Here is a 14156-nt window from a genome sequence, read left to right on the forward strand (position 1 = left end):
ATTAAACAACACTCATTGTAACTTCCTTAATCTTTCAGGACATCATATAGACAAAGTCCACACGGGGTTTAAGTAGTTCGGCAGTTAAAGTAAGTATTAGGACACTTCAGAAGATAAAAGTTTTATGTATGATGGTAGACCACCAGCCTGCTCTTCCTGCACACTGTATTTAGGGGCTACACTTCATTCATCGCAAAGCACCTTGTGGAGAAGGTCTTTGGTCAAGTGCCTGCAGGGACAGGCCAAGGGGAATGGCTTTAACCTGCCAGAGGGGAGACTGAGATGAGCTCTTAGGCAGAAGCTCTTCCCTGTGAGGGTGCTGAGGCGCTGGCACAGGGTGCCCAGAGAAGCTGTGGCTGCCCCAGCCCTGGCAGTGTTCAAGGCCAGGTTGGACACAGGGGCTTGGAGCAACCTGCTCTGGTGGAAGGTGTCCCTGCCCATGGCAGGGGGATGGAGCTGGAAGAGCTTTAAAGTCCCTTCCAACCCAAACCAGTCTATGAACAAAATAAATTAACATCAATCATGCACAAAAGACCATGCACAGGAAGTACTCCTGCTCTCTACAAGTACCTCAGAGAATACAAATTCTGATAGCAACAGCAGTTGAGTATCATCTTAGCAATTGTCTCTGCCCTAAAACCTTGTATTCAAGCTGGTTTGTTCTTGCAACTAACTACTCATTCCAAAGAGACACCATAAGGTATTCATTTGAATACAACACTCCAAGTCAATTTGAATAACAATTCCCAAGCCAGAGCTTCAGTTTCAAGCCAAGCACCCTATAAGCAATGGGAACATTCACACCGCTACTGCAGGGACAAGGACTCTGTAGTGCCCAGAGTGCTCCCACCACAACCTGCAACCTCCATTAAGAGCATGAGGCATCCCAACGGGCCCCACCAGCAACATGGCTTGGGTGAAATATCTTCCTGTTAATGCAAAACCTGACTTCAGCTCCAAAGACTACAGCAGACAACTGATCCTTTGAAACGATGAGAGTTCCTTTTGCTTTCATCAAATCCTGGAGGCAAGATGTGGCTTTTCCTCAGCTGGAAAATGCCATAATGACATTTCAAATAATGCTCTTGTTGCTTCTGTACTTCAAAACCAAGCTAAAGCACTGTATTAAGTGATGCCCCCACCTACTTAGCAAGCTGGTGCATTTATATGTGTCCCTGTACAGAGGCACTAGCTCAGGTTTCAAAAGCAGAGCAGGAACATCAGTGCCGGCTGAGCAGGAGGTGGACCGGGGCTCCTGCCAGCTCCAGAGCTCATCCACAGGCCCCCCTGCATCATGGTACCAGCACAGCCTCAGGAGCCTAAGCTCCACTTCCCTCTAGTGCTGCATGTTGTTCAGCCTGGAGAAGAGAAGGCTCCAGGGAGACCCTGGAAGACCTTCCAGCGCATAAAACGGCCAACAGGAAACCTGGAGAGGGGCTTTGGACAAGGGGACAGGACAACGGGGGAATGGCTTTAACCTGCCAGAGGAGAGACTGAGATGAGCTCTCAGGCAGAAGCTCTTCCCTGTGAGGGTGCTGAGGCACTGGCACAGGGTGCCCAGAGAAGCTGTGGCTGCCCCAGCCCTGGCAGTGTTCAAGGCCAGGTTGGACACAGGGGCTTGGAGCAACCTGCTCTGGTGGAAGCTGTCCCTGCCTGTGGCAGGGGGTTAGAACTGGAAGAGCTCTCAGGTCCCTTCTGACACAAACCACTCCATGATATTATTCTGTGATTCCCTCAGTCCCACCAATGTATTTCACAGCACGTTAAGGTGGTGTTCAGCATTACTCCTAAACAACATTTTGCCCTCTTATTTAACGGGTAAAACACAGTAATTCATGGCCTAATCAATATCCCTGACATCAAGCTTGACAAGTTACACACTCCTCAAAAATTGTGAGCAAGAAATACGTTGGGAATTCCACACACATCCTCAGACCTCCCCTTTCCATTTTTAAACACAGGAGATTACCCAGTGTGGTTTTTATCTGCTCTGCTATTTTCTTTAATCACATACCTCAAAATCATCTCAACACCAACACACGTAATATTTTGCCATTTTCAGACACAGCATCCATTCCAATGACTGTACTTTCAATGTTATTTTGCCTTATTTCTTCACCCACCGAGATGAGTTTTCACTGATGTTCCATCAGCACTGCCCGGTCTTCCCCTATCTCTTCCCAACCCATTAGGAGTTTAAAGCAGCCAATATACATAAATTGTAGTGATTTCCTTCCAGCAAGTAAGAATTCATGTATTACAACCTAGAATCATCCAATACAATCCCAGACTGGTTTGGGTTGGAAGTGACCTTAAAGCTCCTCCAGTTCCAATCCCTGCCACAGGCAGGGACACCTTCCGCTAGAGCAGCTTGATCCAAGCCCCTGTGTCCAACCTGGCCCTGAACACTGCCAAGTTTTGTGTGACAAAAACTTACACTTGTTTTATTGCATTGGCCTTAAATCAGGAAATGGTTTGGGTGGGAAGGAACCTTAAAGCTCACCCACTTACAACCCTCCGCCAAGGGAAGGCACAGCTTCTCTGGGCACCCTCTGCCAGTGCCTCAGCACCCTCACAGGGAAGAGCTTCTGCCTAAGAGCTCATCTCAGTCTCCCCTCTGGCAGGTTAAAGCCATTCCCCTTCTACTGTCCCTACAGGCCCTTGCCCAAAGCCCCTCTCCAGGTTTCCTGGAGCTCCTTTAGGCACTGGAACTGCTCTAAGGTCTCCCCTTAAGGAGCCTTCTCTTCTCCAGGCTGACCCAGCCCAGCTCTCTCGGCCTGGCTCCAGAGCAGAGCTGCTCCAGCCCTTGCAGCATCTCCGTGGCTTCCTCTGGCCTCACTCCAGCAGCTCCATGTCCCTCTTGTGCTGGTGCCCCAAAGCTGGATCAGGACTGCAGGAGGGGGTCTCCCCAGACCACAGCAGAGGGGCAGGATCCCCTCCCTGAGCTGCTGCTCATGCTCTGGGGCGCAGACCAGCACATGGGCGATTCTGAGCTCAAGGTCACAATGAAGCCAGGTCAGAGGAGCTTCTCCTCACCCGGCTGCTCCATCCAGTCTCTCCCAGCCTGTGTTTGTGCTGGGACTGCCCCCGACCCATGTGCAGGACCCTGGCCTTGGCCATGTTGAACTTCAGCACATAGATCAGTGGAAGGCTGTTTCTTTCTATCAAGGGCCTTTGAGAGCCTCCTGTTTCTGCCAACACGAGCTCTACTGTTTACTTGTCAGTGATGTGCTGAAGTTTCTGCTTTTCCCAAAATAATTTACTCATGACCAGGGCACAGTCCACCAGCTCTGACAACACACCCTGGTTGTGCAACAATATTGTCCTCATGTGGCAAATGTCCACTGTGACATGAGGTGATTCAGTTTCACTTCACAGTTCCTTGTACAAACCCAAGTATATACCCAAACCCCAAGTATACACTGAATATTCTCACTTGCTGTTCTCTAAGACTACTTGAAATAATTATAGTGAGCTCAGGAGCTGAGGCCTTGACACCCCAACGATGACCTGGATATTCTACTTGCTAATTACAATAGTTCTCAGGAACTGCACCACTTCATTCCAACATTTTCTTCCAGGTATTACATAAAGCAGCACTTACAAACTCACTGCAATTCACTCCTGAAGAACGAAGTCAAAGCAGTGAGGTTTATTTCTGCAAGACACAATGCTCTTCAGCAGTGCTGCTACTTAAAGTGGAGGGGGAAAATTGGACCAGGGAGACCACAGACACTGGGTGAAAGCTGTCACCCTGAAAGCACTACAGTTATTAACAACTATTACTTGTAACAGGTATTTTAGAGGGACTCCAGTGAGCTAAGAACAAAGATGACAGAAGCAACAGGAAAAAAAGAGAAGTAATGAAATTAGCTGCCTATTTTGTAAGAGGAAGCAGCGGGTACAGTGTAACACCACTGAAATCCAATATGCATTTATTCCTGGCACTGCACCCCTCAAACATAACATGCTTTTCTGCCAAGTTTGGCATCCTCAAGCCCCTTGTTATTTTTGTAAACTCCTCTGCTATTTCACATTTGAGCTTTCCCAAAACTCAGCCACATGCAGCAGCCTCTGGTCAGAATTAGGCTCTAGGGAAAGTATACGGAAAGAAAAAAAGTCAGTACTTACATTTACTAAAGCAGAGGTAAGCTCATTTCAGCTTTCAGAGGGTCCTCTTTATGCTAAGTGCTGAAGAAACATGGAGAAATCTTGTCTGGCACACCCACAGAGCTTACTCCTTACAACCCAAAATGAGGCAGATAACCACAAGATACCTGGCTAGTAGATGGACAACCCAGATTCCAGATAATCAATTGTGCTGGTCATGTGTGTGACAAAAACTTACACTTGTTTTATTGCACTGGTATTAAATCAGGAAATGGTTTGGGTGGGAAGGAACTTCAAAGCTCACCCAGTTCCAATCTCCTGCCACAGGCAGGGACACCTTCCACTAGAGCAGGTTGCTCCAAGCCTCGTCCAACCTGGCCCTGAACACTGCCAGGGATGGAGCAGCCACAGCGTCTCTGGGCACCCTGTGCCAGCGCCTCAGCACCTTCACAGGGAAGAATCTTATAGTGAAGATAACTATATGATTCTGAATTATTTATAGACACTGCCTTCAGTGTCAAACTTAGCAGTCAGCTATGAAAGAGGAAGAAGATTCATCGAGCAGAGCAAGGGCACAACAAATTCCAAAACATATCCAGCGGCTCTTTCACCTCAGTCCATCAAACGTGAGAAGGCACTTCACTGAGATGAGATGAGGAGGTCCCCTTCAGAACCTCTGCCCAGCAAGTTGGGTCTTCTGCAATAGGATCTGTCTCACTGAACGTGTAGATATTTATACTATGGATGACTAATGTGAATTAGTCACCCACACTCCCTTTGCAGGAGCAGAGAAACAAGCACTTCTACAGCAAAACTCAGCTCTATTTTAGACTTGTGCATCAAAAGGAAATAAGCATCTGTGTCTCTCCATTGACTAAAAAGGAATCCTAAATGTTACCTCAGAAGTAGGCATTTACATCACAGATGTGTGAACTTCGGTCAGAGGTCTCCAGCCCCTTGAAAGCAAAGGCAGAATCTGAAACACAGTGTTGGGAGGGGGGGAAAAGGCTTAGAAAGTCATAGAAGAAAATAAAAAATGTGAATTTAGACTGTACCACGGACAGTGTAATGTTAACAAATAATATATAAAGGGCTGGGAGAATGGAGAAGCATAAAAACCAACTTGAGCAATAGGGAAAGCAATCTTCTATATTAGAAAAGGCTAACATGCAACATAACCAAGTTGAAATCCATCATTTGTGTATTCTAATTCGTGAAATAGAGTGCTGACTGAGCATCTGTTGAGCATTAATCGGGTACTCTGGCTCAGGAGCTGAAGTCCTGGGGCTCGGATGATGACCTGGATATTCTATTTACTAGGCTTAGTTTGGTTTAATCCAACACAGAATCAGGGGCTTTTGTCAACATCAGCACTGCTGCAGCCCCACCATTCCCAAGCACTTCATATTTAAGCTGTCCAGCAAATGCTCAGTAAAATAAACCATCAGGAAAAGCACAGGGAAGGGAGGAAGCCTGGTGACAATCTGGCTCCCTATAAGGACAGGACCAGCACCAACACTGAGGGACAGACCAGGAACACACTGCACCAAAGCAAACTCAGATGAACTAAATCACACCACACCCTATTTAAATGCAGAGGGTGAGAGACCGGCTCCTTCTCCTCCTCTCCTCCCTGGGTCCTCCCTTGTGTCAGCACAGTTTATGCAACTACACATCGAGCTGGTTGAGGGAGCTGATCCAGCTGAAAACGCCTCCTGCATGCAGGGCTCTCTGGGGTCCTGTGCCAACGCCAACACATGGCAACCTGGACTCTCACCCACTGTGGAGCTGCACCCTCAGTCTGTGGGCTCAGGCAAAGGAAATACATTTTTCAGCCTGTTAGTTTATAGTCTCAATTATCCTTCTTATAGAAAGAATAAATCCATTTCTCCATCTTAACACAAAAGAATGATATCAAAAGGCAGAGCAGAGGATCCTCTGAAGGAAGAAAATGAAGTCAACAGCTATAGAAACACAAATTCTCTCATCCCACCCCTCTGCACATCAAAGTAAGGAGCTGAAACAATCTGTAGGTTTTGTAAGATGACAAGGAATGAAAAGAAAGGAAGAAATCGCTACACAGCAGAGAATCCAAGTTGCTGGTTACAAAATATCAAACTATATCCATCATGCACTTTCTCAGCCAACAAAATAAGTCTACCATAGAAAAATCAAAGACAAAACTGAAACTGAACTATCTCGTGCTCCATTTCCTTCTTCCTTCCTGTAGGTTGCAGCAAGAATGACCATCTCTACTCCTGTAGGCTCTGCATTTCTGTGTGTCTCTCTCAGTAGGCAGTGCCAGCCTCTGCTCTGCTGCTATTGCTCCTAATTCTGCCAAACAAAATCAGAATCAAAGTGACTTCACAGTTGTCAGTGTCACTGCAGGCCACAGCACTCCCACAGCAGCAAAGTGCAGACTGGGCACGCAGGGAAGGAGAGCAGTGCCAGCTGAGCACAAACCCTCAATCAAGGAATGGATATGTTTGGAGCTTTCTCTGCCAACCCTGCAAGCTCCCCTTCCGTGCCACCTCCCAAAACAAAAGGTGGTCAAAGTTTCCTGGTGTGCCCAGGCAGGGACACAGCTCCCAGCTCTGCCCATCTCGAATCACTTGGTGAACTTTGCTACTGAACCATAATGTTGTTTTCTCGTGCCTTCCGTTTCCCCTCCTGTCCAGATAAGATTGTCCTGAAGCACATGGCACTGAAGGAACTGGGTACTTGCAATGCTGGGACATCCAGAGGCACCACTGCAGGGTGCCACATGCTGACCCAGAGCACTGGGGACTCCTGCACAGGCCAACACCACAGGTAGACACAGAGAAACCAAGAGGCACACGAGCAGCAGCTGCAGCGCTTCCATGCTCAGGGTAATGATTTCAACTTCCTCCTTCTGACATGACATTCTCCTTGTTCTGCTGACACCCCCCTTCCAAAGCTCAGCGCCAAACAGATTTGGGTTTGAAGTGACCCTGCCAAAGACGACAATTTGAGCTGGACATTAGGCATTGCTCCGTTTAGTGTTGTCGCTACTCAAAGTGTCTCAGCTTTATCGAGGCCTAAATGGCATTAATAAGCAGGAAAATAGAATGTCACTGTTAATTCAGGCAGGGATGTCCAACTGACCTGATGCAAACACCATCTACGTGATGTGTGTGGCATTCAAATTCCACCAAAACCTGAGCTTTTCAGGCTGAGATTTTCAACCTTGGCTACAAAAGCTTTGCTTCTCCAGATAACTAATATTTATCTGCCCGAGTGTCCCCTCATAGCAGAGCTAACACACAGGTAAAAATAACCCAGGCATGTAATAATAACGTCAATATTGGTTATTGCACTGCTGACTACTTTGGCAGATCAAAACAAGAAGCAGGAGTGCACATAGGGGGAGGAGGCTGGTGGGAGGGATACAGCCACCGACAGGGAGGGAGAAAAGTACAATTAAAGAAACAAGCGCCCTAGAAAAGACAACATACTTTTGCTTCTAATAATATTGAATCAAAGAAGACACTTAAGTACCTGTGTTGCTACTACTGGTCGCACAGAGGCCACTTTTTTGCCCTGATCCTTCTATAAACCCACTGACGTGTAGGTTTTTGGTGAGAAGGAGGGGACAGTCAAAGCGATTCCCCGGCCTGTACAGCCTAATGAACAGAGCTGTGGTACCCTATAAATAGGGCCAGGAGTAAGAGACTGCTGCTCTGAGCTGTGCTTTGTGTCTCTGCTCACATGGAGAGCTGACATCACTCATGAATACAGTCTCTTAACTCTGCTCTTCTCAATCAGCTTCTCAATCATTTGCATCTAACAAAACACGGCCTCCCACAAGTATTCCTCCCTATCAAGTCATCAGAAGTTGTGTCAAGCTCCTGCTCTCAACTCACTGACCTCATCCGCTTCTCCTGCACCATTTACACCCAAGTTTCCCAGTTAGTCTTGTCATTCTGCTATTGTTAAAGAAACATTTACCCTAATGAGATACTCTTCTATTTCTTGGCATTCCAGTTTGCCCATTTTTATGGCTGAGCTGATGACAACGTTCCAGCTATTGCTTCAGGCACTAACGCTTCAGACTCCAAGCCACTGTGTTAAGGAAACACAGTGCTTGATGATGTATGTGAAGTCATTTTCCTTAACATATAATCCACAGCTTTTACACTTGCACTTCTGCACACCTCATTATCAGAGATACAGAGTAGGAAAGCTCATGTCCCTGCTCCCCTGCCCTGAGATCTGCTCAAACACACCTTCCTGTTGGGAACTTCTCGTGTCTGATGTCCTCCTGCATCTCAGGAAGGAAAACACTTGGTTTTCTCTTTGCCACCTTAGCTAACGGGCAACAAAACTCAGGGCAGAGCACAAACGAAGTGCTCCTATCACCAAGCATGGAAAGCACTATGAGCCATGCTGAGGCTATCTCCCTGCCAAAGAGGAGGAGAAGCATAACTAAAGGATTCCTCCTTCTAGCTCGGGATCACACTATGTGGGGACAGTGAGAACTTAATTCCCTTCAGCTGACTCCCAGTCCAACCAGCAAATAAACGGTGAGTTGGGGTGGGAGAGCCCCACCAGCACCCCTCTGAAGAAGGGGGCCTGAGAGGGCTCCTGCCTTCCCCACTGCAGAACAGGCAAGACCACTCCTGACAGCAGCCAGCAGCTTCCTAAAAGTGACTGAAGCCCATGGACCGAGGATGCTTTCTCCTAGGAAATAAACCACCCAAACATGAGCTCTTAAAGACAGTTTTCTCCTTGTTATTCATTTTGACAGTCTCTAGTTTCTGAGCTATGAACTTACAAACGCAGCCTGTCCCTCTTCCAACACCAGGCTGGGAAGCAGGATTCTTCCCTGCCATTCCCAGAACAGTCAGCACCCAGGCTGAGGTTTGCAGGAACCTCTCAAAGCCTCAGTGCTGCTTTCTGCACCACCTGTGTGACACCAGCCTGCTACAGAGCGAGTTCTTTCCAGAAAGCTGCTGCAATGCCATGTATTTTCCTTGATTTCTAGACAGGATCTTGTCCAGGACCCTGGATTAGCAACATAGTACAAAGCAAGCACAAAAATCACCAGACACAGCAGCATATCGAAGACACAAAACCCAAAGCCTTCCATTTCAAAACATTTTGGTCTTATCCAGCCCTCAGTCACCTCCTCCTGAGCAAACAGCCACTGGTATCACGCAAACCAGTCCAAATGTTATGTGTTCCTATGGCACGTTCCAAAATGTAACTTTGCTTACCATGATATCACCACTGGTTGCTATGGCGATTGCTATACTACCATCCACCAGTTTTTTTACCACTGAGGTATTTTGGCAGCCTGTTTGCTTTCAAGTGTCAGAGCAGTAAGAGAAATCATCAAGGTTTATTCTCCCATTAGCCTTCAAACAGTGCTTTAGAACAAAAACCTTCTAGTAAACGACCCCATACTTGGCTCCAAACATGCAGCTCTGCACAGGACTGGAATCACAACTTTCTCCTTCGGTTTTTGAGGGAAAAAATAAAGTACATTGTGAAAACAAGCTTTGGGCTTCAAAATATTAATGTTTAAGTGGGAGATCAAGGGATGAAAACACCCCAGGTCCCCCCAAGTTCCCTCGGTTTCTCTGTCTCGCTTCCTAGTTGTTTTGGTTGGTTAACTAGTGCAAACAAGGCCTTCACATTAGGGAGGGAGCCCTCATCAACCTCATCTTGTCACTTTTCGGCAACATTCCGTGTTGGGGCCATTCCATTCCTGGTTCCACTCCTTCCCCAGTGTGCCGACGTTAACAGCACCACCACAGTGACATTTACTTTCACAGACAACACACGGAAGCCCCCGGGGTCCCTCACTTGGGGTTCAGACCCTGCTCGCCCCAAAGCAGTGGGTGCCAGGGGGCTGTCCCCCACCTCCAGCCCTGCCGCCGCCACCTCTCCCCACCGGCCACAGCCCCTGACGGTGGGCTCGGTGGGTGTCACAGCGGCCCCGCCAGGTCAACACTCCGGAATATAAAATGGAAAACAAGACTCTGAGAGGCGCAGAAACCCCGACTGCACCCAGCCACGGCGTGAAATGACAAGGGGGCATTTGGACACGGGCGAGGGCAACGGCTCAACCCGGGCGCTGCGGGATAAGGGTGCAGGAGGGCGGCGCAGCCAGCACCGCCGCGGCCTCGGGCTGCTTAAAACCCCCTGAAACCACTGCAAACCAACCCGGGGGCAGCGCTGCGGGCCGGTGACCGCTGCAACCGGCGGCCCGGGCCGCGTCGCTGCAGCCGATGAGGCCGGAGCGGCGGCGGCAGGGGCCGGAGGAGCAGCAGGCCGCACACCGCCTCCGCGGCCCGCCGGGCCCAGCGCACCGGCGCGGCGCAGGGAGGCGGAAGCGGTGCTCGGAGGGGTGCAGCCCGCGGCCCCGGCAGGCCCTGGCCCCGGCGCGGCGGCAGGTGTCGGCGGGAGGGGCGGGCGGCGCTGACAGCGGGCCCGTCCGCGGGTCTCACCTGCTGGGGGTCCGGGCCTGCCCTCCACCCCGCGGCGAGGCCGCTGCGGCGCTGCCTGGCTGCGAGGGCCGGCGGCCCGGGGAGCATGGGCCGCGTCCAAGGCGGGCGCCGCGGACGGGGCTGCGCTGACAGCGGGCGGCGAGCGGCGGGCGGGCGCTCCGGCTGCCTCCAAAATGGCGGCGGCCCCGCTGCTGCCCAGCGCCGCGCGGGGGGGGGGGGAGGGCGGGGCCGTATGGGGGCGGGGCCAGACCGGGGCGGGGGCGGGGCCAGGCGAGGGGGCGGGACCGCTCCGGTTCAGGGGAGGGGCTATGGCTGGGAGAGTTGAGGAGGGCGCAGCCTGGGAGCCATGGATTCGTGGAGCGATGGAATCCTGGAATCAACCAGGCTGGAAAAGCCCTTTCAGCTCCTCCAGCCCAACCGCTCCCAGCACTGCCAAGGCCACCACTGACCCACGGCACTGAGGCCTCGGCTACACGGTGTGTGAGCACTTGCAGGGACGCTGACTCCAGCCCTGCCCTGGGCAGCCTCTTCCAGTGCCTGAGCACCCTTTGGGGAAGGAATTGGCCCTCAGCTCCATCTGAACCTGCCCTGGTGCAGCTTGAGGCCGTTTCCTCTTGTCCCATCCCCTGTTCCCTGGGAGCAGAGCCCAGCCCCCTCCTGGCTCCATCCTCCTCTCAGGCAGCTGTAGGGAGCGATCAGGTCCCCCCTGAGCCTTCTCTTCTCCAGACTGACCCCCCCAGGTCCCTCAGCCGTTCCCCATCACACTTGTGCTCCAGGCCCTGCACCAGCTCCGTTGCCCTTCTCTGGCCCCGCTCCAGCACCTCAATGTCTCTCTTGCAGTGAGCGCCCAGAGCTGAACACAGGATTCGAGGTGCGGCCTCACCAGTGCCCAGTGCAGGGGCACAGTCACTGCCCTGGCCCTGCTGCCGCACTGGTGCTGATACAGGCCAGGACGCTGGGGGCTTCCTGGCTGCCTGGGCACAAGCTGCTCATGCTCAGCTCCATCAGTCAGCACCCCCAGCTCCATTCCCATGAGCAGTTTCCAGCCACAATTTCCCAAGCCTGGAGCATTGCAGGGGGTCGGTGTGGCCCAAGTGCAGGACCCAGCACTTTGCCTTCTTGAACCTCAACCCATCGATCCAGCTTGGGATCTAGTCTAGATCCAGCCTAGGTCCCAGGAGGAATGGGTAGAGCTGAGATGGGGCTGGGAGAAGGCACAGGGGAACCCATCCACTGTGGTGGAGAAAAGGGGAGTAAATGGGGGAAAAGGGGGAAAAGGGATCACCCAAACAGCAGCAGAAGACAGCACTGAGGGGAAAACTACCTCTTGGTCACACTGCTCGCTGGGTGAAGCAGATTTCAGTGTTGCCGTCCCCGGATTTGCCTTCCTACGTGAATAAAAAGCCTCCAAAGTGCCAGTGTCACAGTGGAACACAACAGGAACTGCCCCGATTTGTATCCTAATTCCAAAGCGAATTCCTGCTGGGAGATTTACCACCTCTTGTCCTCTTTGCCAGTCTTATTTAGGCCTTGACCGTGCAAATGTTAATCAACATGGTTAAAGTTTAACACATCCATGTCTGCCCCAAGACCTGCAGACAGACCTGCTGTGGAAGAGCCATGGTGTGCCGGTGGATGGGATGGAAACCTGGGAAAATGTGGGGCTTGCTAGCAAGGGATGGGGACAAATAAACATGTTTAAAGTGCCCACTGGGCTGCGGGCTTTGTTACAGAAATACCACCAACTAAATGGGCAAAGTTACTGGTTTATGCCTGGTTTTCCAGCAGAAGGGCTTGAAGACAACAGCTCCAAGAATTTATACATATCCGGTGTGGTAATTAACACGATGCTGGCCATTAATAAGATACAAAATGGCACAACTTCGTAAGTTTCATTTCTCTGTTTTGTCTTTTGGAGGGTAATGAGCTAATGAAACATTTTTTTGTGGCTCGTTGTGGCTTCTAAGGACACTACGATGGCAAATTCCCAAGTCTTCCAGCCACCCCCAGAGCACTTCCACTTTCCATGTCACACAGGACGGCCAAGTCTGTGGACACTGCCATCTCCAGCTGATTGGGATGAGTGGGATTGAGCACCCTCAGCAAGTTCGTCACAAGCTGTGTGGTGCAGTCGACACATTGGAGGGAAGAAGGGATGGGATCCAGAGTGAGCTGGACGGGCTGGAGAGGTGGGACTGTGTGAACCTCATAGAGCTCAACAAGGCCAAGGGCAAGGTCCTGCACATGGGTCAGGGCAATCCCCAGCACAAACACAGGCTGGGGGACACTGGATGGAGCAGCCTGAGGAGAAGGGCTTAGGGGTCCTGCCAGAGGGGAGACTGAGATGAGCTCTCAGGCAGAAGCTCTTCCCTGTGAGGGTGCTGAGGCGCTGGCACAGGGTGCCCAGAGAAGCTGTGGCTGCCCCATCCCTGGCAGTGCTCAAGGCCAGGTTGGACACAGGGGCTTGGAGCAACCTGCTCTAGTGGAAGCTGTCCCTGCCCATGGCAGGGGGTTGGAGCTGGATGAGCTTTAACATCCCTTCAACCTAAACCATTTCATGATTCTATGATTTCTAGGATACCAATCTTGGAACAGCTTCCTCCTGTTCTCCTCCAGCCCTGTGAAACACACTAAAGCGCAGCTGAACTCTGGGCTTGGCAGCAGACACAGGCTGGGGCTGCCAGCTCAGCTCTCCCAGCCAGGACACAGGCAGGTACAAGAACAGGGAGAGTTCCTTAAGTAGGGAAATATCCTGCGGGTCCAAGACCCTGTTGTTTTACAAGGGCAGTTACATTCTACTGCAAGCAAACCATCCTCTACAGCTGCTCATGCTGACATGCAGATGCTGAGTACAGGTATGACCTCTTTCTTGTTCAAACAGATACAAAACTCAGTGTTCGCCTCATTGTGCACGTAGGAAAATACAGTCATTTTAGGTTTAACATCCTTTGCTGATGTTCAAATCCACACGGGATGTAAGTAATGAGAAATTTTATCACGCTATTGTTCTGTCTTGAACTGGAAGACACTGATCATTCAGTGTCCTTCCTCCAACTGTCTTAGCATTTCCAGAACAATTGTTTATTGCAATCCATGCTGTCTATATTCAGTTTCCTTTAAAGAATGCATATGGAATGATTTTATTATTATTTAGTTTCTTATAGAGAAAAAAAGCGATGTTCCTTTCCTAATTCAGATCATGACTGCCCCTTTCACAGTTTTGTAGTGAAGTTCTTAAGGAGTTTTGCCATTTTGTACTAAACAGGTTACAAAAACATGAATTGACTTTGAAATCTTCATACCTGGAAGTTAAAATCAGCTTTCTGTTCCTGTGGTGGTTTCTGTCACTTGGTTTCCCACACATCATCGCACAGGATGGACAGAAAGAAGGAGCAGGGTACAAACGTGCCAGTGCTGCTTAAATTAACAGGAACTCAAGAGCCTGGACAGAGCCACTGTCCTGGCTGGTGGCCGCAGCTCTCCCTGCCTTGGAGAGAGATGAAGCAGCCAAGCCTGGTGCCATGGTGCTGTGTCAAAGATGTCTTGTGGAACCCTCTGCTCTGCTCTTGTGAG

The 14156-nt window shown here is 50.4% G+C and overlaps 1 protein-coding gene across 2 annotated transcripts in view; it reads right to left on the reverse strand.

Moving 5' to 3' along the window:
• Positions 1–10741, reverse strand: part of PPP6R2 (protein phosphatase 6 regulatory subunit 2) — a 92796-nt gene extending 82055 nt beyond the window's left edge. Inside the window, exons 1-2 of one of the 2 annotated variants that reach the window (XM_065668141.1) lie at positions 10584–10741; positions 5009–5086 (exon numbers count right to left, since the gene is read on the reverse strand). The gene's annotated coding sequence lies outside the window, so the exon portion shown is untranslated. The remainder of the gene's footprint in view (positions 1–5008; positions 5087–10583) is intronic. The other variant, XM_065668150.1, reaches the window with a different exon arrangement.
• Positions 10742–14156: the final 3415 nt, after the last annotated feature.

This window comes from Lathamus discolor, chromosome 1, assembly GCF_037157495.1.
Source record: "Lathamus discolor isolate bLatDis1 chromosome 1, bLatDis1.hap1, whole genome shotgun sequence".
Lineage (NCBI taxonomy): Eukaryota > Metazoa > Chordata > Aves > Psittaciformes > Psittacidae > Lathamus > Lathamus discolor.